The 25,873-nt window shown below is 42.5% G+C and overlaps 1 long non-coding RNA gene and 1 pseudogene across 2 annotated transcripts in view; one reads left to right on the plus strand and one right to left on the minus strand.

Moving 5' to 3' along the window:
* LOC146653362 (uncharacterized) overlaps positions 1 to 25,873 on the plus strand; it is a 282,044-nt gene that overhangs the window by 140,520 nt on the left and 115,651 nt on the right. The gene's annotated exons all lie outside the window — the stretch shown is intronic.
* On the minus strand, positions 20,913 to 21,567 carry LOC146653368 (ras-related protein Rab-11B pseudogene; annotated as a pseudogene).

The following is a 25,873-nucleotide window of genomic DNA, read 5'->3' on the forward strand; positions in this document are numbered from 1 at the left end:
AAAAGGGTGTAGTTTGTGGGTGTGATCACCCGTGTGTACACCTGTGAGCATGGACGCGCTTGTTTTTTGTTTTTTAAAAGGTTCCTTCATGTAATAATCTGCTAGAGGGTGTGGGGGGGCCACAGCCCCGTCCTCCAGGGCATGAAGCAGGTGTGGATGAGATCAAAACTCCAGACATCCAGAGGCCCCCAGAACACAAGAGACCAAGGAAGACCAAAGAGGGGCAGCTGCGCCACTGTCCCGGAAAGAGCTGAGGAGAGTCCCAGATGAGGGCTCACTCAGCAGCCGCGGAGCAGAAGCCAGGGGGAGTTGCAGTGACGCGCCCGTGAGCTCCACCGGCAGCCAGCTGCGCCTGAGTGACCGAGCCCCAGGCCGAGAGGCCGGGGGCACCCCACCTCCGAAGTGGCCCGAGCGAGCCCCAGGCTCCAGGCCCCGATAAGCGGCCGCCAAGGAGTGAGCCGGTGTGTACCTGGACGCCCATCCCAGGACACAAAGAACCACCAACGCACCGATGTCTGAGGGGGTCCGCCACTGGCAGGGGAAGTGGTGGTAGGGGGAGATAGGCCTCCAAACCTTGGAGGGCCTGAGATGTCCCCAGAGAGGTGGCGCCTGACACCCAACCTGACATATAGACACAGACATACAGGCACACACAGATACAAACATCCATTCCCACCCTCATGCTCTCATATGCACTTACTCCACACTCAACCAACGTGGAGACAGACATAAAGAGACGTTGTACACACGATCACACTCCCCAAGCGTACTCTACAAACCGGGTCTAGGTGCCCCCGCCCCTGGAGGGGGGAACTGCACCCAGACCCAGGTGGTGTTTCCCTTTTCCCTGCGGTGGGGGGAGGCAGACCGCCCCGACTCCGCAGCAGCAGGAAGGCTCCACACTCCAGACCGCAGTCGGACGGCCAACTCCTCCTCCTAGTCCTAGCCCCCCTGCTCCAGCAGGTCGCAGAGAATGGGGGTGAGAGAAGACTCCAAACCTCCCTCCACCCGCTCATTGTAATGTTGATGCATGTGTGTTCTAAGGTGCATTTAAAACCCAGGAGGGCTTGGAGCTACCTGCCAGAGAGCAGCAGGTAAGCGCATGGTCCCTCCTGCTAGCCCTCAATGTCTACGTGTATTTAAAATTGAGAGGTGGGCAACGATGCCAGGGGTGGGGTGTACACCCTGATGGTACTTTGGACTCCGTGTATCGTGCCCACCCCCAAGATCCTATATGTATGTGTAATGAGAGTGTGAGTAATGTGAATGTCTAAGTTGTGGGATAAAATTGAGGCACAGGCAGCCAGAAGGGGACAGGGGGGGGGGGGGGGGGGGGTAGCCTCCTCTGCACCCTGGTGACATACCCCTACTCCAAGGCCCTGCATGTGTGGGTGGTTGTGGTGGAGCGGGAAGAGGGAGGCAGCTGGAGATGGGGAGGGAAGGAAGGGAGGGGCATCATCTATCCATCCATTAATCCATTCATCCATCCATCCATTATCCATCCATCATCTATCCATGAATCCATCCATCATCTATCATCCATCCATCCAGCCATTGTCCATCCATCGTCCATCCATTCATCCATCCATCCATCCATCCATCCATCATCCACTCATCCATCCATCCATCCATCCATCATCTATCCATCCTTCATCCATTCATCATCCATCGATCATCTATCCATCCATCATCCATCCATCATCCAGTCATCCATCCATCCATCATCCACTCGTCCATCCATCCAACTATCAATCCATCCATCTATCCATCATCTATCATCCACTCAGCCATCCATCCATCCATCGTCCATCCATCCATCCATCCATGCATGCATGCATTCATGCATCTATCCATCCATCCATCCATCCATCCATCGAGCCATCCATCATCCATCCATTGATTGGTAATTTATTTCAACATGTGAACAATATACAAGTACATTTAGAAAAGAAATGAGAGAAAAAAAAATACTATACAAATTACATACAAAAAAACATTCTGATTAATTTACATGTTGAAAGGGAGTGGGAAGAAGTATACACTTATTTAATCCCACCCCTGTCCCATAAATTATCAGTGAATATTTAGTCAGCTTCCTTACTGATATAATTTGTAATAAAAATAGTGAACAGATTTCTGATATACTATATACTATAATATCACATCATGAATTTTTTGTTTGTTTGTTTTTAAATAGAGACATTCACTTAATTTAAATATTTTCCTTTTCTTTATAGATCGAGAAGATCATATTTTTATAACTCTTTTTGAACAGTTTTATGTTTGGACATTGCTTTAATTCCATATTCAGTTTGTTCCATAGTTTCACTCCTTGAACAGAAACACAAAAGCCTTTTCTTGTAGTACGTACCTTCATTGTTTTGAAGTTACAAAAACCCCTTAAATTATAACTTCCTTCTTTCAAAAAAAACATACTCTGAATATTACCTGGCAGTTCTTTATTTTTTGCTTTGAATAGAATTTGTGCTGTTTGGAATTTCACTATATCGTCAATTTTCAATATTTCAGACTGCAAAAATAGTGAGTTTGTATGTTCCCTATAACCTGCATTGTGGATGATTCGAATTGCTTTCTTTTGAAGAGTAAAAAGTGAATGTAATGTGGTTTTATAGTTATTGCCCCAGACCTCTGCACAATAGCTTAAGTATGGTGAAACCAGTGAACAGTAGAGAATATGAAGTGATGTTCTGTCGAATACCTGTTTTGCCTTGTTTAGTACTGCAATGCTTCGTGATACTTTGGAATGAATATATCTTACGTGAGCTCTCCAGTTAAGTTTTTCATCTATTATTACCCCCAGAAATTTATTTTCACTGACTCTTTCAATATCAACACCATTTATTTGAATCTTTGCATTAGTATTTAAACTACTATTTCCAAATAACATAAGTTTAGATTTATTCAAATTTAATGATAATTTGTTTTTATCAAGCCAGAACTTCACTTTACTTATTTCATTAGTCATATCCTCCAATAAATTCTGCAGATCATCACCAGAGCAAAAAATGTTTGTATCGTCAGCAAAGAGAACCACTTTTAATACTTTGGACACTTTACAGATGTCGTTAATGTACAAGTTGAAGAATTTTGGACCCAAAACTGACCCTTGGGGTACACCACAAGCAATGTCCATACATAAGGAGCAACCACCATTTATTTTCACAAACTGCTTTCTGTCACTTAAATAACTCCGGACCCAATCTAAAACTACCCCTCTGACACCATAACGTTCCAGTTTTCTTATTAATATATCATGATCTATAGTGTCAAATGCCTTTGTCAAGTCTATGAATAACCCAGCCACATATTGCTTTTTGTCTATGGAATTTGTGATGTATTCTATTGAATCTAATAGTGCCGATGATGTTGATCTGCTTGATCGGAATCCGTACTGACTCTCAGTGAGTAGTTTATGTTTATCTATAAATTTTTCCAGTCTGTTTTTAAACAGTTTTTCAAGAACTTTTGAGAATTGAGGTAGTAAAGAGACAGGCCTGTAGTTTGTGAAATGGTGTTTGTTTCCAGATTTGTATAGAGGTATAACTTTTGCTATTTTCATTCTGTCTGGAAATCGACCAGTTTGAAATGATAAATTACAGATGTATGTAAATGGTTTTATAATAGCCTCAATGACTCTTTTAACCACTATCATATCAATATCATTACAATCCAAAGATTTGTGATTTTTACATTTTTTGACAATTTCAAGAACTTCATTTTCATCAACGGCTGTGAGAAACATAGAATATGGATTTCTGTCAATCAGTGTATCGGGTTTTTCCTGTGCTTTCCCAGGATCAGTGATTGTTCTTGCTAAATTTGGTCCAGCAGTTACAAAGAATTCATTGAGACTATTTGCCACAACATCCATATTGTATTCTTCATGGTCATTACAAATGAAATACTTGGGATAGTTCTTTTGTCCAGTCCCACATTTTATAACACTGTTCAGGATTTCCCATAATCTTTTATTATTATTTCTATTTATATCTAATTGCTTCTTATAGTATTCCTTTTTACTACTGTATATCTAAGTATATCAGTTAACCTATTTTTATATCTTTTGTTATCTGATTTCAGCATCTTTAGTTCTCGTTCTTAAGCACTCTCTGTATAGAGCATTTTTCTTTATACATGCATTTTGCAGACCTTTTGTTATCCATGGACAGTCCATATATTTCTGTTTCCTACTATATTGCTTTATTGGACAGTTGGTATTGTACAGTAATGTAAATATTCTAAGGAATTTATTATAAGCACTATTAACGTCCTGTTCCTGATATACTTCACCCCAGTTTTCCTTCAATAAATCTTTTTTAAATGCATTCATTCTTTCTTCTGTTCTTACTCGTCTGTACTCTTTTTTACTGTCCATTTTATTGATCTTGTAATTCCTATCATAGATTGTAAAAATTGGAAGATGGTCACTTATGTCGTTAATCAGGAGTCCACTTACAGTCTTATTTTCAATGTCATTTGCAAAAATGTTGTCTATGAGAGTTGCACAATGTGATGTAATCCTGGTAGGTCTAGTAATTTTAGGGAATAGATTCATACAGTGCATTGTGTTTATAAATTCCTCAGTGGTTTTATGTTTATTTGGGTTTAGCAAATCAATATTGAAGTCTCCACAAATGAAAACTTTTTTGCGAGCTATTTCAATAAATGTTTCTTCTATCCAGTCTTTAAATGTCTCAATACTACTACCTGGAGCTCTGTATATACAGCTAATGATTACATTTTTACTTTTTTCTTTACAAATTTCAACTGTAATACATTCTAGTACATTATCAATCACCATCGTCATCTTTTCCACCACATTAAATTTCAAGGATTTGTCCACATACAAGGCCACTCCTCCTCCTCCTTTGTTTCGCCTAGTTATAAATGTGAATTCATAACCCTCCAGTTCAAAGTCTGTTCCTTTTTCCATATTGATCCAAGTTTCTGATAAGGCAATGACACTAAATGGATGTGAAAACTGGTTAAGATATTCTTTGATATGATTAAAATTAGCATAGAGACTTCTACAGTTAAAGTGGATAATTGATAATTTATTCTCAGTTTTAATCCTCTGATTGTAGTCTTTATTTGTATAGTAGCAGCAATTGTTATTGTTAGATGAGAAAAAGTTGTTGTCTGGATCTATTTCATATTCCAAGTCGTGTGTATTGTGATCCATATAGTTAAATGTTTTCAGTTCCAATTGATCATATTCTGCAACTGTCTGACTGATGCAGCTGATTCTTCCAGATGTATCTGAGTTCTTCCTTCCAGTGTGTGTCATAAGTGAGTGTGTGGTTGTCTGTTACCTTGTTTGCCGTCCAGATCGTGTTGCTCACTGATATTTTTCGAGATCCGCCATATTTTTAATGGTCAGAACTTTGGCTTCCTCTGGTGATCCGTTTAGTTTAATGAATATTTTGCAGTTCGTCGTCCAAGTGCCTTGGATTTTTCCCAGCTTCTTAAGGTGTCGCGCTTTTTTGGCTATTTCAGCGTTGTGTTTGGTTAGATGTTCATTGATAAAGACATTAGATCCTTTTAATTTTCTTCCTTGTTTCAGCAGCGTAATCTTGTGCTTTCGATTTACAAACCTTAATATAATAGCCGGTATGTTGCCGTTCCTCCTGGGAAGAGGGTGGCATGCTTCGACAGAGTTACAGTCCAGGGCAATCCCTTTGGACCGCAGGAAAGCAGCCACCTGTTGTTCCGTGGAGCTAATGTCAAGCTCTCCAGGTTCCTCGTTGCTGTCAGCGGTCACCGCCTGAGCGTATGACCGGGGTTTAATATGGAGCCCAGTGATGATGACGTCGTTTATCCTGGAGTATTGTTCCAGGTCAGCGACCTTACTTTCCAGGTATGCAATCTTTTTATCTTTTTCGGCATTTTGGATGCGGAGGAGCTTTACCTCCTCCACAATTTCAATGATATTTTTCTGCTGCAACCTGATAGTAGAAATTTCCTCCATTATGAAGTCAAGGGACTTTTTAATGTCCTCGACTTCCTCAGCTGTCGGTGTCCTCTTCAGCCCCATTTTATCTGGTTACCCTGGTAGCAGGTTCGGTCAGCTGATTCCTCAGTCAGCTGTTAGCCTGGTAACGCGTTGGCTAGCCTGCAATTACCTCGTTAACTCCGTTAGTCCAGTCCAATATCCTGTATCAAAGTCGTAATCCAGACAGGGTTGTACCAAAAGTTCCAACAATGTGAGTAGTCTTTGCTCCAGAAATTGATGGCCAAATTTCAAAAATCCACAGGACACGATCAAAACACAACTTCCAAACAAATGGCAAACAGGAAGTGAAGCAACCTAATCAGAATGTTTTTTTGTATGTAATTTGTATAGTATATTTTTTTTTCTCTCATTTCTTTTCTAAATGTACTTGTATATTGTTCACATGTTGAAATAAATTACCAATCAATCAATCAAATCAATCCATCTATCCATCCATCCATCATCCACTCATCCATTGTCCATCCATCCATCATCCATCATCCACTCATCCATCCATCTATCCATCCATCCATCATCCATTCATCCATTGTCCATCCATCCATCCATCCATCCATCCATCCATCCATCCATCCATCCATCCATCCATCCATCCATCCATCCACTTCCACTTATCCAAGGTTGCCTAGGCAGAGAGTTACAGACGTCCCTCTTCGCAGCCACTTCCATAGTCTCATCTTGGGAAACACTCCATCTCTGGCATGCCTGGAACACCTCGTCCCAGAAGCATCGTTATCAGACGCTCCAAACACTTCCACTGTCTCCTCTTGATGACTGAACTTCTCACCGTATCGCCAAGAGAGAGCCAAACCATCCATTCATCCATCCATCATCCATCCATCCATTGTCCATCCATCCATCCATCCATCCATCCATCCCTCGTCCATCATCCATCGTCCATCATCGATCCATCCTTCCATCCTTCCATCCATCCATCATCTATCCATCCATCCATTCATCCATCCATCCATCATCCACTCATCCATTGTCAATCCATCTATCAATCAATCCATCCATCCATCCATCGTCCATCATCCATCATCCATCGTCCATCATCGATCCATCCTTCCATCCTTCCATCCATCCATCATCTATCCATCCATTCATCCATTATCCATCCATCATCCATCCTTCCATCCATCCATCCTCCATCCTTCCATCCATCCATCCATCCATCCATCCATCCATCGTCCATCATCCATCATCCATTGTCCATCATCGATCCATCCTTCCATCCTTCCATCCATCCATCATCTATCCATCCATTCATCCATTATCCATCCATCATCCATCCTTCCATCCATCCATCCATCCATCCTTCCATCCATCCATCCATCATCCATCCATCCATCCATCGTCCATCATCCATCGTCCATCATCCATCATCCATCGTCCATCATCCATCCATCCTTCCATCATCTATCCATCCACTAATCCTTTATCCATCCATCATCCATCATCCATCCTTCCATCCATCCATCCATTCATCCATTCATCCATTCATCCATCCATCATCTATCCATCCATTCATCCATCCATCATCTATCCATCAATCATCAATCCATCTATCCATCCATCCATCGTCCATCCATCCATTGTCCATCCATCCATCATCCATCCATCCATCCATCCATCATCTATCCATCCATCATCTATCCATCCGTCATCTACCAATCCATCCATCCATCCATCCATCATCCATCCATCCATCCATCCATCCATCCATCCATCCATCATCTATCCATGAATCCATCCATCCATCCATCATCTATCCATCCATCCATCCATCATCCATCCATTTATCAATCCATCCATCCATCCATCCATCATCCACTCATCCACTCATCCATCCATCGTCCATCCATCCATCCATCCATCCATCCATCCATCCATCCATCCATCCATCCATCCATCCATCATCCACTCATCCATTGTCAATCCATCTATCAATCCATCCATCCATCATCCATCATCCACTCATCCATCCATCCATCCATCCACTTCCACTTATCCAAGGTTGCCTAGGCAGAGAGTCACAGACGTCCCTCCTCGCAGCCACTTCCATAGCCTCATCTTGGGAAACACTCCATCTCTGGCATGCCTGGAACACCTCGTCCCAGAAGCATCGTTATCAGACGCTCCAAACACTTCAACTGTCTCCTCTTGATGACTGAACTTCTCACCGTATCGCCAAGAGACAGCCAAACCATCCATTCATCCACTCATCATCTATCCATCAATCATCTATCCATCCATCCATCCATCATCTATCCATCCTTCCATTCATCCATCAATCATCTATCCATCCATTCATCCATCGATCAGCTATCCATCATCTATCCATCCATCCATCCATCCATCCATCCATCCATCCATCCATCCATCCATCCAGCATTTCATCCATCTATCCATCCATCCATTGTCCATCCATCCATCCATCCATCCATCGTCCATCATCCATCGTCCATCATCGATCCACCCTTCCATCCTTCCATCCATCCATCATCTATCCATCCATCATCCATCCTTCCATCCATCCATCCATCCATCCATCGTCCATCATCCATCGTCCATCATCCATCGTCCATCATCCATCCATCCTTCCATCATCTATCCATCCATTCATCCATTATCCATCCATCCATCATCCATCCTTCCATCAATCCATCCATCCATCCATTCATCCATTCATCCATTCATCCATCCATCATCTATCCATCCATTCATCCATCCATCATCTATCCATCAATCATCTATCCATCCATCATCCATCATCCATCATCTATCCATCCATCCATCATTCATCCATCCATCCATCATCTATCCATCCGTCATCTACCAATCCATCCATCCATCCATCCATCCATCCATCCATCATCTATCCATCCATCATCTATCCATGAATCCATCCATCCATCCATCATCTATCCACGAATCCATGAATCCATCCATCCATCCATCCATCATCTATCCACGAATCCATGAATCCATCCATCCATCCATCCATCCATCCATCCATCCATCATCTATCCATCCATCCATCCATCCATCCATCGTCCATCCATTCATCCATCCATCCATCATCCACTCATCCATCCATCCATCATCTATCCATCCTTCATCCATTCCTCATCCATCATTCATCTATCCATCCATCATCCATCCATTTATCAATCCATCCATCCATCCATCATCCATCCATCCATCCATCCATCCATCCATCCATCGTCCATCCATTCATCCATCCATCCATCATCCACTCATCCATCCATCATCTATCCATCCTTCATCCATTCATCATCCATCATTCATCTACTGGGTGGCCTGGGGGGATTACTGCACCCAGTATTCATGCTGTTGTCCAACCTGACTGTACTGTGTGTTAATCAGAACTTCAAAGGCCTTCACAGAGGGTGTGTGAGTCCTTTTAAGGAGAACTGTAAAAGAGCTTTATACTGAAGTAAGTGAATAGGCAATATTTACAGTGTGTAAGTGCACGGCTTAAGTTTGTATGCACCCTTTTTCAGAGCTTTTTGGCTTTCCTCTTTTCTTACGCCCACAAGAACACACACATAATACAGTACACAAAACCTCTCACCCTTACACATTCCTGCATTCACCCTTGTGGGTTTTTTTTAGTTGCATGCATTGTATGCATGCATTCATGCATCCATCCATCCATCCATCGTCCATCCATTCATCCATCCATCCATCATCCACTCATCCATCCATCATTCATCTATCCATCCATCATCCATCCATCATCTATCCATACATCCATACATCATCCATCATCCATCATCCACTCATCCAATCATCCATCCATCCATCCATCCATCCATCCATCGTACATCCATCCATCCATCCATCCATCCATCCATCCATCCATGCATCCATGCATCCATCCATCCATCCATCCATCCATCGAGCCATCCATCATCCATCCATCCATCCATCCATCCACCCACTCATCCATTGTCCATCCATCTATCAATCCATCCATCCATCCATCCATCCATCCATCCATCCATCCATCTATCCATCCATCCACTTCCACTTATCCAAGGTTGCCTAGGCAGAGAGTTACAGACGTCCCTCTTCGCAGCCACTTCCATAGTCTCATCTTGGGAAACACTCCATCTCTGGCATGCCTGGAACACCTCGTCCCAGAAGCATCGTTATCAGACGCTCCAAACACTTCAACTGTCTCCTCTTAATGATCGAACTTCTCACCGTACACAGCAAATTCAAAAGTGTTAAATGTTTTGGTGTTAATAGTCTTCTTGCAAAAGTAGAGTTAATTTTACTCTAAGCAGAGTCACATTCTTTTAATGTAACTCTGAGGTGTAAAATGATAGTAGTTAAAACGAGTGTTAAAAATGAGTGTTTCTCTGTCAAATCTGGAGGTGTTACAATGGAAACATTAACTCTTGACCTCTTAACTCTGAACTCCTAGACGGGCTATGACACCAATAGAGTGAATTCACAGACTCCGCCCCCAGCACGGCTCCAATCGAAGCTGAAGTGAAGCCGTTTCAGAACATTTTGCTCTACATATTTGAGTTGTTTGCCATGCTTGGTAAGTCATTTTTTCAAAGATTGTTTCAATTATTATTATGAGCTTTTACTTCTGTGGCTCTTTGGAGTTGAGACAAAGCTGTGTGAAAGGCATTAGCCATGTTGCTCGCTGATAGCACAATATTCTGTTTTAGCTAGCTGAAAGGTATTGTTTGCCTTGAAAAAAAGCTTGCATGTGAATTTTCAGTCAAACCTTTGGTCAAATACGCCTAAAACAATGTGTAGAATGTGAAATGTTGGTATAATGGTGCTACTTGAAGCCTGAAAACGATCGCCCATTAAAAAAACGAGCAAACAGCAGTAGCAGACATCCTGACTGGGTTCTACGTTAGCATAGATCCCTCCAGAGTTTTGTGCACACGGTTTAGGTAAAAATGAAAAAGGTTGAGGTTTTACATTTAGTTCAGTATTACCTGTTGCCTGTGTCTTTGTCTTTTGGGAAAATACTTTACACAAGTAATGGCTCAAAGAGGATTCCTTTTTTTCCCACTGTGCTGCAATTGTTTTGTGCCATTAATTAGTGTCAACTAATTTTTATTCAATCTCCGCACAGGATATGCTTGTGAAGATGGAATATGGGGGAGAGCAGAAGTGCGTTGAAGTTCCACAAAGGGATGAATGAAGGACATGCATATTGTATTGAAGAAATAAGTGATGAGATGCTGTTCTTTGCATTTACCATGTCAGACCTTTTGATAAACAAAATTCTAATGAAAGTGAGAACATGTACACTGTTACATCTTTCAGAAAATGTTTTGAAATTGTGGTGCACAGTTCAGAATAAATGTTTTTCAAAAACATTGCATCTTTTTAGTAAATGTTTATTTCCAAAAGAAATGTCTAGAAGTTCAGAACAGTAAAATTCCCGCTTTTTAGAATGAATTAGAAGATAACTCTTACGTAGTTAAACTAAAATACTCTTTGAGAGTTAATATATAAACTCTTAACACCAAGTGTTAAATTATCAACTCCAGACAGATTTGGTGTTTAACACTAAATCAGAGTTAACGTACCAACTCTCCAAAAAGAGTTAAATTAACACTCTCTGGTGTGGACCCATATAGACACTTTAATAGTGTTGAAATCAAATCCGACAGTGTTAATTTGGACATGCTGGATTTGCTGTGTATCGCCAAGAGAGAGCCAAACCATCCTTTGGAGAAAACTGATCTCCACCACTTGGAAGGACGTAGATTGACTAGTAAATCAACAGCTTCGCTTTCATGTTCTTTATTTACCACAACAGTCTGGAACAGCATGCATATCTCTGCAGACATGTCTGTGCGTCTCCCTTCTCCTCTCACACGAGGTAGCTGAACTTCTCCACTTAGGTCAGAAACTCCTTCAGCTGGAGTGGACGCTCAACCATTTTTCATCACCACGACTGTTACTCCACAGTGCCGATCGCGATCGCTCCCCCTGTGCACAATTGCCATGTATTAAAGGAATAGTACGTAAAAATTAAATAAGGAAAGAAAATTCAATATAACTGTAAACATTACACTAAACAAAATTTTAAAGTAAAACTGAAATTCTCCATTATCTTACATTTTATCTTCATCCAAAATAATTCAAATCAAATTATTAACAAATATACACTCTGTGAAATCTGAATAAAGTAAGAGATGTTTAGACCTTTATGTTATACTGGGCATTTATCTCATCAGCTGGTGGAGGGCTGAACTAAAAGAGAAGTAAATTATGCACTAACTGCACTTCTACAATATGGGAGTGCACTTCTGGCTAGCACATTAGCAAAGTTTAGCACAGCATTTCATTCCTGTCACAAAAAAGTTATATTGATGCAAGATACATGATCCCCAGTGTTTTTGCTTCAGGTTCATCCTTAAGTGTTTAAAATCAGTGCTTAGGTACTTCAGCACTCTGTCCATGAAAATTCCTGTGGCCAGGCTAGATCATCACCTTCTCATACGTCCAATTTGGCCAAATTAGGGAATTAAGAGCAGACATAAACATTTACATTCACCCTCTGACTTCAGCAGTCTGGAGCACATCGTAGTACCAGCCAGGTACAGCTCTCAGACAGATGCTGCCCTCAGTTCACAGACAGGCCACCACGCTCTTGGAGTCAGAAGTCAGCATGTGGTGCAACTAGACATCAGCAGGAGCAGCAGGTTCAGCAAAACAAACTAAAAAAAACCCCACAAGGGTAAATGCAGGAATGTGTAAGGGTGAGAGGTTTTGTGTACTGTATTAGGTGTGTGTTCTTGTGGGCGTAAGAAAAGAGGAAAGCCAAAAAGCTCTGAAAAAGGGAGCATACAAACTTAAGCCGTGCACTTACACACTGTAAATATTGCCTATTCACTTACTTCAGTATAAAGCTCTTTTACAGTTCTCCTTAAAAGGACTCACACACCCTCTGTGAAGGCCTTTGAAGTTCTGATTAACACACAGTACAGTCAGGTTGGACAACAGCATGAAAACTGGGTGCAGTAACCCCCCCAGGCCACCCAGTGTCCAGTGTTTTAGCAGACCCTGAAAAAAAGTCCGCCATGATCTGTTAACCAGAGAAAAGATGTGGAGAAGTTGCACTAATGAGCTGGTCACAAGATCCTGTCAGACTGGAGCCCTTCAGTTGGTGAACAGCTCTAAAAAATGTCGTTTTTGCAATTGATTACGTGTAAAATGTGCTTAAGGTATAAAACAAAACCATGCACACATCAGATGAAAAGTGATACCATGTAAAGCGTATAGTACGAACATCTAATAGTGCCATACACCACAGCAAACCTTCTATGTTTCTACTCTGCAGCCTTTCTGAATTGTCTGAGCTCAGACAGTCTCCCCCGCCCGTAGCTGTGATCAGATTTTATTGGTCGCTACCCAAAGTTTACCCAAAGGTAAGGGTGTGAATGTAAATCTCCAGCTTGGCCTTCATGGCTTCAGGATCCACTTTCTCCTCACTTCAGCAGACCAGAAGCCTGATGCAACAATCCACCTCTCAGTCTTCCAGTCCACCTTCCCCTGCTCATGAACAAGACTCAGACACCTGAACTCCTCCGCATGAAGCAGAAATCGCCAACCCAGAACAGACAGTCCAACCTTTTGCAGTTGAGAACCATGGCCTCGGGCATGGAGGACCTCATTCCAGCTACTTTGTATTCAAACACAACGCTCTGCAGTGTGAGCTGGAAACCATGGCTTGATAAAGCCACAGGACCACATCATACACAAAAGCAGAGATGTTATCCTGCTAGAACAAAGTCACACTCATTCATTACTGGTGACCAAACCCTAGACATTAGACTTACTTTAGACTTTTTAGGTAACAAAAACAAGCAAATATAGTTTGCTTAAACGGTGCTGCTGCTTAATGAAGCCCAACAATGTTGCAGTCCTACCTGAAAGATGGATTTTTACATTTACGCAGTAATACTCAGTGTTGGGACTAACGCGTTATTAAGTAACGCGTTACAGTAACTATGTTATTATTCTGGTACCGAGCACGGTAACTGCTTATGCCAAAATCAGGAATGCATTAATCGTTACTGAGATTTAGTCGTTATTCATTACTTCATGTGTTGCGTTCGACTTACCTTGGAAATCAGAACACGGACCTGGGAATGATGTCACACTCGAGTTCTGGTTAACTTCGTCAGAGAAGTCGGGATTCCAATATGGCAATGCCCTCGAAAACAGTTGTTTTGCTAGCCCGCTACAACAACAAATTACTACTAAACACATATGTAGCCATAGCTGGACCCGGTGGGCCGATGGTGATTTTTCGTTTTGATGAGCCGATGTTTTTTTGTTTGTTTTTTTCCGTAACGGTATAAACAATGAAAGGTGGTGGATTGTCCAGATGCTGGCAGATGTGTAAAAAATAACTCAGTTGTTTGGTGGTGGCTATGGCGGAGCTTCCACAGAGGCCAGCAGGTGGATGAGGGAGAGGGGAGGCAGGAGGAGAGACCAGAGGCAGCCGCCAGTCCGAGTGTCAGGTGAACTGAACTTCAGGTAAGAAGTTATGAGCTGCAGTCTCTCTGGGTCAGATATGAACCAAGTTTAGGTGGAGTTTATTTTTGTTATGCTGACTTTTTACAGTCAGTTACAATAACTCGTACTGCGTGCTAGCTAGCTTGACGGAGTTTCTATACAGCTGGGTGGTGCTATGATGTTACTGATAGTGAACTTTATTTTGTTCATAAGGTTAGTTAGTAGAGTTGCCAACCGTCCCGTAAAAAACAGAATCGTCTGGTATTCAGAGAAAATATTACGCGTTTCGTATTGAGGTGAAAAGGAACAGTTTGTCCCGGACTTCAGGTAGAATGAAAAAGACACAAAGCTGGAGTTATTCTGTCTTTGCTGCACAGCTGCCTCTTCTTCTCTCATTCTCTCCCTCTCTCTCCCGTTTCTACTTCAATCATGAAACTGATCAATGATCAGCTGATTGGCTCTCTTGTTTGTTTATCGCCCACTTTGCGCCAGAAAGAGGAAACCAGCGGATGTCGCGCTAAACAACAGCAGCACGTTTAAGCTTGATCAGCTGTTGTTAGAATTTATTTAATATTAATTTCTAGTATCAGCTGATGTTTGCTGGAGCCACAGCTGTAAAGCTGCTGGTCATGATGTCGGTTTGGATATCTGGTGAGAGAGAAACATGAAGATGAAACCAGGAGATGTCCTTACTGAACCATCAGAGCTGAACAGGTGATGGAGAAACAGGTTTACCTTTTAGGTGACATGGATGAGTTGAAGGGAAGTTATGAACTGTTTCTGAGAGACAAATAACACCAGGATCCTTTTTTATGTAGCTGACAGCTGGTAACTGTGCAGGGGCAGGTCTAGCAAAGTGTTGCCAGGGGGCAGGTAGGGCATTAACAGGGAGAGGGGGGCACAAAGAAATACTTTTCTTTCTTATTCTCATTTAAAATGTCTCGCTTTTAAAAAATAATTATCTGAATCTAGGTGACCCTGAATCCTCCCTTAGTTATGCTGCAATAGACGTAGGCTGCCGGGGGATTCCCATGATGCATTGAGTTTTTCCTTTCCAGTCACCTTTCTCACTCACTATGTATTAACAGACCTCTCTGCATTGAATCATATCTGTTATTAACCTCTGTCTCTCTTCCACAGCATGTCTTTATCCTGTTTTCCTTCTCTCACCCCAACCGGTCGCAGCAGATGGCCCCGCCCCTCCCTGAGCCTGTTTCTGCCGGAGGTTTCTTCCTGTTAAAAGGGAGTTTTTCCTTCCCACTGTCGCCAAAGTGCTGCTCATAGGGGGTCATGTGATTGTTGGGTTTTTCTCTGTATCTATGAAGCGCCTTGAGGCGGCTTTTGTTGTGATTTGGCGCTATATAAATAACATTGAATTGAATTGAGTCTTACAACAAACGATTGATAGATTGATGCATATATACCATCAGAACAGTGTACATCACTGTCACAACAGCGTTTGTTTTCATTCAAAGGCTTTATGATTTTTCCTATAATGGCGGCCGGTCTCTAGTCAAAATGCCCGGGACGATTTTCTGTCCCAGTCCAGCCCTGTATGCAGCTCATCTGCAGTCTGGTGTTACCTACATCTTCCTATTCAGAAGGCAGAATTTCCGAGTTCTGAGTACAATCAAAGCACCACGACTGCAGTTTTTGTGTTGGATGTAAAAAGCAGGCTAGGATAGAACCAGGCGTGGGATTTCTCTCGTGGAAATGTGCACATTATCTTTTCCTTTCTGTTGGTAGGTGGCACAGTGTACTTGTGGCAGGATAGTGTTAACATGTAGGCAAGCTAGAAGACTGGCAATCTGGCTGGGTATCCAGTTATGGAAGCAACACATTAACAAGAGAATTCTGAGTAAAACCAAAGTTACTTTCCCCGGAAACTAGTTACTTTGAAAGTAACAAGTAACTTGAAGTAAGTGAGTTACTTTTGATAGAAGTAACTAGTAATGTAACTAAGTTACTAATTTAAAGTAACTTACCCAACACTGGTAATAGTAAACTGAAATAGGGGAAGCTGCCTAAGCAGTTAATCATTAGCTGTAATGATGGAGGCAGAAGCAGTGTTACAGCTCAACAGTAAGTCGTCAGCAGCTCTGTGAATGTTTTTCTTTCCTTTTTTATGCAGCACAGAAATCTAATGCGGAGAGCAATGATTTATGAAGTGAGGCCTGCAAGACTGAAAAAAATACGTCCTGACCAAATCGATGTACAACGTGTGGCCCATTTGTGAATCTTTTTGCTATGGGCACCTTCCTGATGTTGGCCAAGTTGATTTGCAGATGTGTCCTGACTTATGTAAGGTTAGGAGTCTGCACAGTGGGGACAGCCACTGGCTTCCAGCTTCCTCCAATGAAGTTCAAATGTTGGTTCAGTCCCAGTACAGACATTAACCCTGTCTTTATTCACTGGTGGTGTGTGCGAGTATGAAAAACCACAAACACTCAATGTGCTGCACATCGTCTGTTTGCTTTCCCAGCTGACCTCATGAATGAGAACATATATCTCCATAATGACTGTATTTCTTAACGTTTTGGCTGACAGAAGCAGGTCTGACAACTTCAATTCATTTGTCGTGCAAAGGCACAGAAAGGTGGGCCCGTCAATCGGCTTTCCTCTCTGCAAGAGCTGACACGAAGGATTAAGACAAAACAGAAGCCAGAGTTTGCCTAAATCACTCCTTTATGTACAATGTCTTCCCTCAGGGCCCAGAAATGTGTGCTTGGTTTACTCACCTGTGTGGACCTTCGAGTGCGCCTCAACAGGTGCTTCTCTGGTCCAGGGTTGTGGTTGTGTATACAGCTGTTTACTTTAATAACAGTGTGTGTTAATCGGGTGTAGCTCCTTGGCACCTCAGCTCTCAGAGATGACATCACTGGTGCGTAGCTGAGATTAGAAGAGACGATACCTTCTTCAAATTCTGACTGAGCAAATGGGAATTAACTGTGCATTAAAAATTACATGTTGTTGACTTTGTGAGTGGAAAAACTCACTGAATGAAAATTACTGACAGTTTTATTGACACAATGTCCAATCACAGCTGCCTCAAGAAGCTTTATATTGTAAGGTAGACCCTACAGTAAAACAGCAAAAACACCAACAATCAAACAGGCACCTACACGCAATCGCTTGGTGACAGTGGGAAGGAAAAACTCCTCTTAACAGGAAGAAACCTCCAGCAGAACCAGGCTCACATCTGCTAAGGAGGTGATTGGAGGAAGACAGGATAGAGACATGCTGTGGAAGAGAGCCAGAGATTATTAACAAATACGATTGAGTGCAGAGAGGTCTGTTAACACATAGTGAGTGAAGAAGAAACACCCAGTGCATCATGGGAATCCCCCGGCAGCTACACCGTGTGCAGCATAACTAAGGGAGGATTCAGGGTCACCTGGTCCAGCCCTAACTATATGCTTTAGCAAAAAGGAAAGTTTGAAGCCTAATCTTGAAAGTAGAGATAGTGTCTGTCTCCTGAATCCAAACTGGAAGCTGGTTCCACAGAAGAGGGGCCTGAAAACTGAAGGCTCTGCCTCCCATTCTACTTTTAAATACTCTAGGAACAACAAGTAGGCCTGCAGAGCGAGAGCGAAGTGCTCTAATAGGGTGATATGGTACTACAAGGTCATTAAGATAAGATGGGGCCTGATTATTTAAGACCTTGTATGTGAGGAGCAGGATTTTGAATTCAATTCTGGATTTAACAGGAAGCCAAAACAGGAGAAATCTGCTCTCTTTCTAGTCCCTGTCAGCACTCTTGCTGCAGCATTTTGGATTAGCTGAAGGCTTTTCAGTGAGTTTTTTGGACATCCTGATAATAATGAATTACAGTCGTCCAGCCTGGAAGTAATAAATGCATGAACTAGTTTTTCAGCATCACTCTCAGACAGGATATTTCTAATTTTAGAGATGTTGCACAAATGGAAGAACGCAGTCTTACATATTTGTTTAATATGTGCATTGAAGGACATGTCCTGGTGTTACAGAAGGCCTCTTTTAATGCTGAACTCTTTTAAGAACATTTCATTTAAAAAGGCTTCTGTTGAGAGTTTTATTGAATTATTATTATTGTTTTTATTTATTTATATTGCCTATTATTTTTTTGTGTACACCACTTGTTTGTCTATGAAAAACTCCTATTAAATAAACTTTACTGACTTTCCTTCAGTTTCAAGGACAACAGTTTTAAATGCAACACATCACCATGTATAAGGTCACACATTCAAACCAAATTTAAGACCATTTCAGAAGTTTTAAGGCCTTTGACTTGTAAATGTTGATTAATTATCAATATATTAGGCTAATTGTTGGAGAACAGAAAGATCATCATTGTTAGTGTTAGCACAGCCCATGGCGGCCTCCAGGGTCCTAAAGAACCATGGAAAAGGGAACTAGACCAGAAACAGCTGAAAATCATTTTCTTTGGATGGAAAAGAAAGTGTGGACAGTAAAACACCACGTTTACAATAAACCACATTATCCACAAACACACATAAACATTAGGGGTGTATAGATGAATCTTCTTGTCATTCAGTGTCTCATTGGTGTACAGTTCACTGGCACTGGGAGTCTTCTTATAAGGAACCGTTCAGCTGTACAGCACAACCATTTTATTATAACCTGCCTGTTTCTAATCCAAGGCTACTCCTGACGTCAGCGCTTTTGGAGAGGAACCTGCACACATTCCTGAGATGAGTGGAGATCCACACCTCGGCCCTCACCCCCCATCCACCCACGCCCCTCCTCTGTAATCAGCTGTGACAGCGAGCTGAGTCCTCTGCAGGCAGGCTGATTGATCGATCAGTTTAACCAAACTTATATGTGAAAATTATGTAAAACCTTTGCGCTGAGTATGCCTGTAAGACAGCTGTCCTGGCAAGAAAAGTCCTTTTTTTCATGTATCATCCATCTTTACTTGCTGTTTTTAGCCTTGATGTATTTGTGGAGCGCTTTTCTTCCACCTTTCCTCCACAAATCACTGGAAGGCTTCTGCATTGACACAAAGGGAAAAAAGTCACTGTGTTGTTCGCTTAAAAACACCAATGCTCGCAATGCTAGGTGCACAGAACATGTCCTGTCCTTTATGAAGGACATAAACATTTTCTTTTGACAGTGAACACTGACACCAAAGGACGCACAGCAGGGACCCAGGTCAGACTCAGCCCCAGGCTACTGCACTCCAACCTGAGCCGAGGCCTTACCCATAAAGGACATAAACATGCACTAAACAAACAGACAAAAACATCCCAACAGCTAGCTGTCGCATTTGTAGCTCAAACACGTTGCCAACAGTGCCCTCTGGTGGTAAAACTACATAACATCAACACTGATAACATGGCTGAGCGTGGGTCTCTCGTCTTTTTAAAAAACTTTATTTGTATTCATTGGCCATTAAAAACAATGACTCTGACAGATGGTCAAATAACCACATTTTTGGGAGCATTTGCTCAGCTGCCAAGAAATATGACGACTAATGAAGCGTTTTCTTTTCTGTTTTCTTTTGTTTTCCATTTCCAGCTTTTTCTTTTTATTGATTCATGCATATGTTATCAGTGAATGCGTCCTTTACAGGTATAGCGCCAAGAATAATGTGTCTCATGTCAGATTTGATTTTGTGTGGGTGTTAATTCCACCATCACCAAGGTGCATGTAAAAGTTGCATCCATGTGCTGATTCAGGTGTAGATCAAGTGAGGAGCTGGGAACTAGATTAGGGCAGCTTTCTGCTTTGGTGAACAATAAGCGTCTTCATGAACAGCATGTTGTGCCAACCTGGTTAACCAGGCTAGTGGGCTGTTTGCTGTGACACTGATACACTATCTGTACATGTGATAGTCTTCCCCTGTTACTCCAAATCTCAGCACTCTCTATAATTCCATTTACAAGTTTCCATGACGAAGTTTGATCCCAGCAAAGCTTTATGCTTGTGGATCAGCAAAGAAGGGATGGAACATAGATATGCTTACACTGCAGTGTGTGCCATGGGATAAAATGAAAGAGCACAACATGCACAGTGTGCTTTGCAAAATATTCCACAAGGTAAGGGTAGTGTGGCGGGGCGTGGTCTGGCGTGGGTGTGGTGCCGCTGCAGGGGAGATGGATGCACCTGCACGGTATCTGCAATCACGCCTCGCCACCATACCAGGCTGTCTGTGTGTGTGTGTTGTTGGTAGTGTGTGTGGCTGAGCTGGAAAGCTGCAGCCGTGAGGTGTGTGTTCAGTGCAAAATAATGACTATGCTGAAAAACATGCAAACATCGTTGGGTCTATTGTTACAGGTTTCACATTTTGATTACTGAAACATGATTCTATGTATTCAGACTCACGTGACTCTGGGAAAGGAGGTCAGGGTCACAGGCTTTGGCAGTAGAGGAGTTTGTTGCCCCTCTGCCCATCCAGTGTTGGGGACACTTATGTCCACTACATTGTTGCCTGGGGAATCTTTGTGTGCAGATCTGTCTGATATTTGCTTCTGAGATATGATACGGTAGGTTTCTGTGAGAATGCTCTTGAATGCTTCTTCTTCGTTAGTGGAGTCCGAGGCTGAAGTTTCAATAAATGAAAGACTGTTCTTTTCTGCAGATGCTCGGGCCTCGTCAGTGGGCACGGCCCTGAGATGTCGAAGGTCGCTCTTGTTTCCAACCAGCATGATGACGATGTTGTTGTCAGCGTGGTCCCTCAGGTCCTTCAACCAGCGGTCCACATCCTCGTATGTCAGGTGCTTTGCAATATCGTAAACTAGGAGAGCCCCGACTGCACCCCGATAATACGCTGAGGTGATGGCTCTGCAGCACTCCTGCCCAGCTGTGTCCCAGATTTGAACTTTTATCGTCTTGCCATCCACCTGAATGCTGTGGGTTGCGAACTCCACCCCGATGGTGCTCTTGCTCTCCGAGTTGAACTCATTTCTTGTGAAACGCGACAGCAGATCACTCTTCCCCACTCCAGAGTCTCCAATGAGTACAACTTTGAACAAGTAGTAGTATTCATCATCTGGAGCTCCCATTTTAGAAAACTTTAACACAAACAACAACAATAAGAACAACAAGCTTCTCCACCAGCAGTAACAAGCAGCAGGCACCGCCTTCCAAGTGCTGAATTACCAGAAGATGGAGCATCTTTATTTGTGGGATTTTTGTTCTTATCAATATGAATATGATGCCCTGAGAGAAGCAGCAGACATAGTTCGTGGGTGTTTTCACTGACAGTTGTGATTCCTGTGGCAGTTACCTTTTGATGATATGCTTTAGTTTTGATTTAATTAGGTGTGCTGTCAGAATAGATCATTGTAATGGTGTTCTTTTAATTTGAGGCATATTTAGCATTTTCCTTGATAAGTAAAAGAAAGATTCCTCATTGACCTGCTGGGTTGTGTTGTGTGCAACCTGATTCAGGTTTGTAGGTCTGAATTGCAAACTCTATTTACTGTGCTGGAATCTAAAAATCAGAAGAGTCTAGCTCAAGATCTTCGAGACTCCTACATCTGGTATGGCCACACTCCTGAAAGCAGCTCTGAATAATCAGGATCGTTGCTTTTCCTCAGTCGTGGTTTCTTAGCAGCTATTTGACCATAAAGTATCAGACACACAGACTGATACTGGAGCTCTGTGCGGCATCTATCTGGGCTCTGATCTGAGCTGCTGTTAACGATTTCTGAGGCTGGTGACTCGGATGAATGTATCCTCAGCAGCAGAGGGACTCTTGGTCTTCCTTTCCTGGGGCGTCCTCATGTGAGCCAGTTTCATCGTAGGGCTTGATGGTTTTTCTGACTGCCATAATATGAACCAATGATATAATTCCAGCAGTTGTCAAACAGGGCTGTCAGCTGTGAACCAACCTGACTTCTGCACAACACAACTGACGGTCCCAACCTCATTTAGAAGGCAAGAAACTCCACCAATGAACCCTGGCAGGCACACCTGTGAGGTGAAACCATCTCAGGTGACTACATCACTGAAAGAAAGTCGAGGGTTTGCAGCGCTGTCAACAAAGAAAAGGTGCCATACTTTGAGGAATCTAAAATACAAAACATATTTAGAGTTATTTATCATTTTTTTCTTTGCTACATAAGTCCATTGTAAACATCACGCGGCAGACCCGACTACATGTTTATACTGTTCAGCGTCTTTATTAAGTCCTTTCCTCACGGTTGCTGTTCACACTGTCATGGCTGCACCAGTACACACCAACAACATCATCATAGTCCGGACTTAGTTCGCTCTTATAGGCAGGCGGGGCTCAGGTGTGTCAGCCTCCCTGCAGATACAAATGAAATTTGACTTTACTTCTGATTTGAGGCTCTATTTTTCACAGGAGCTTCAGTATCCAGAGTGTGTTCTTGCAAGACTTCTGACCTCGTCAGCCATCATTGAGAGTGTGCACTGTTTGTACTCAGTCCTGGAGCTGTTAGTAAGAAACAGACATGGTGACTCAGTCTGAGCATGTTGCTTCAGGTGCACCTTTCACCAGTTGTGTATCTCACCTTATGCAAGAATAACAGTTTATCCTATAAAGTTACACCATGCAACAGTTTGCAGCTAACTGAGCTTATATTGGTATTGGTATTATATTGTGATGTGAGTACAAGTGTGTGTGTGTCCGTCCTCTGCTACTCATCCAGCGTATGTGTGTTATATTCTGCCCTAAAAATGTAGAAAAAAAGCTGTGTACTCCAGCGGTCCCCAAGCCCCGGGCCACAGACCGGTACCGGTCCGTGAGTAGTTTGGTACCAGGCCACGAGAGTCGAGGCTCGGGTGTGAAACCGATGATTTTCAGGGTTTTTAATCGTTAACACCTTAAAGGCCGGTCTGTGAAAATATTGTAAGACGTTAGCTGGTCCGTGGTGCAAAAAAGGTTGAGGACCTCTGCTGTAAAAGCTCTATACTTCTGCAATCAAGTTCATAACCCCAGAAAGAACAGCCCAGCTCCGGCGTGTACATATGTGCCTTACTGTGATACACAAATAATGAAAATGAATTATGTTTAACCACCTATTTCTAAAACTCTCCCACTGCCTGTTTTAAACAAGCCAAATAAACTGAATTGACATTTTATACCCAAATGTGAGCCGGCACACTGGACTTGTTTAAGAAAGCAGTTTAGCATGTAAATAACTGTAATTTGACTTCTTAATGACAGCTTTATTATTTTGTCAGCTTTTTTTTTTGTAAAAGTGTATAATTACCATAATTGCTTTTTAGCACTGAAGCAACACAAAGACCATCTTGATCCACGCTGGCAGATTAACCATTACAGGAATATAAGACATGACAGTGGTTATTACCAACACTGTTAATTTAGGGCGGCTAATCATTGGCTAATAAATTAGTTTATTATGGTTGGAATAAGATGAGATAACCTTTGTTAGTCCCACGCGTGGGAAATTAGTTTTGTTACAGCAGTGGAGAGTGCAAAGTTGCAGAGAAAAACACTGGAATAAGATATCAATAAGATACTGTACACAATAGAATAAAATAAAATACTGTATACAATCAAATAAAATGGAATACAAATGCTATATACAATATGAGTATAATACAATGGTGCCAGGAAAGAGTATTGCACTTAGTCTTATTGCACATGTGTGGATGTGTTTGATCAGTTGGAGGCTTTGTTGTGGAGTCTGACAGCAGTGGGGAGGAAAGACCTGCGAAATCTCTCCGTCCCACACCGTGGGTGCTGCAGCCACTGGAGGAGCTGCTCAGTGCTGTCACAGTCTGCTGCATGGGGTGGGAGATGTTGTCCATCAGGGATGACAGCTTAGCCGCCATTCTCCTGTAACTCACCACCTCCACTGGGTCCAGAGGGCATCCTAGAACAGAGCTGGGCCTGCAGATCAGCCTGTTCAGTCTCTTCCTGTCCCCAGCAGAGATGCTGCCGCCCCAGCAGCACCAGCATAGGACTCACATATCACCCATGCATGAAGCCTACGCTCTCAAGCGTGCAGCAGGGTTCCGGTTTGAGTGTTTGAGTCTGAACTAACGATATGAGTGACTCCTTGTTCTGAGGTTACTCTATTTAAACTTATCAGAGTGATGAATGATGCTAATCTACAAAATAAAAATGCCTTCAGTATGCGTGGCCACATGTCGCACATTCTTACTAACATATTATGATTAAAACTAATTTCCTCCATGTTCATATGCAGGTTCTGCCATCCTAAACTTGGCCAGATGTGCTGGCTGACAACAGGACTGCTGGAAAATGTCAGAGGTGTCGTAGGCGCTTTACTGTCACCGCTGTCAGGTCGGCTTTTCCACGATTTCCCTGAAATGCGATGGAAAGACTCTGTCATGACCGAATGGAAAAAAGTGCTGAGACCCTTTTCTGATGGTTGGTTGGTGGGTTGGACATCGCTGCATCGCTTCAGAAATCCCTCATGTGCTCCAAAAACTGGTCCTAATTGTCTGATATAAATTTCACCCTTCATCTCAAAATGAAACAGAGTTGTCGCAGACAATGGCTAATGAGGAAAAAGTGAAAGTGTGCGTTTAAAGCCTGCAGCACGTGCCCCGTGTCGCAAATCTGTCATCTTAAGAGCCTCTTTGCAACACGTACGTGAGGAGGTGGAAACACAGCTCGGGTCGCAGAACGTGGCTGAAATGATGAGAGTGTAAAAAAATCCCAGGCCCTGGCTTTCTCATACGAGCTCGCGCTGAACACACTGTCCAGGCAGCACCTTCTAGATCTCTGGGAAGATTATTTAAGAAGATGAGAGCGCTGTTTGACGTCAGGCTTCCTGTGAAGTAGAGATAGTGTCCTTAGTAACGCCTGAAAACAATGCATCACAAATGTAACTCTGACAGCAGCCGGGAGTCTCATCCCAGCATTGTTACAGGAATAACACATACTTGGAAATGACTTTGAATAGCTCGGCTGTGAATCATCAACACACACACACACCAAGTGTAACCTCTGCTGCTGATCTTTCTAATACACTCCAGCCTACTGACATAATCTCCTCTGGATTTGGTGGAAGAATCATGTGATGCAACTTAATAAAAGTCTGATTTCATGATTAACTCATTTGATCAACAAAACAACAGAATGTCACAAATACCAAACGCAGTACATCTGTCTCATTGACCCTTTTCCCAAAACTTGAACACATTTTTCTTCAGAAACAACCGTGGCAGCATTTTCTCATACAGCGCCCTGTTTACCAGCTGTCAGTTGTATCTGGGCACATTATGTGAATACTGAGCTGCAGGTAAACGGAGTCCATTTTTAAGTGCCTACCACTTTAGTTTGCTAGCTAGCTTAAACTGCATCATAAGTGTTGCTCAGACTATCAGAGAGTGTGAAACTCGAGA

The sequence above is a fragment of the Rhamphochromis longiceps genome, linkage group LG14 (genome assembly GCF_057381845.1).
Source record: "Rhamphochromis longiceps isolate RC_006_pf linkage group LG14, R_longiceps_female_GT1.1, whole genome shotgun sequence".
In the NCBI taxonomy this organism is placed as follows: domain Eukaryota; kingdom Metazoa; phylum Chordata; class Actinopteri; order Cichliformes; family Cichlidae; genus Rhamphochromis; species Rhamphochromis longiceps.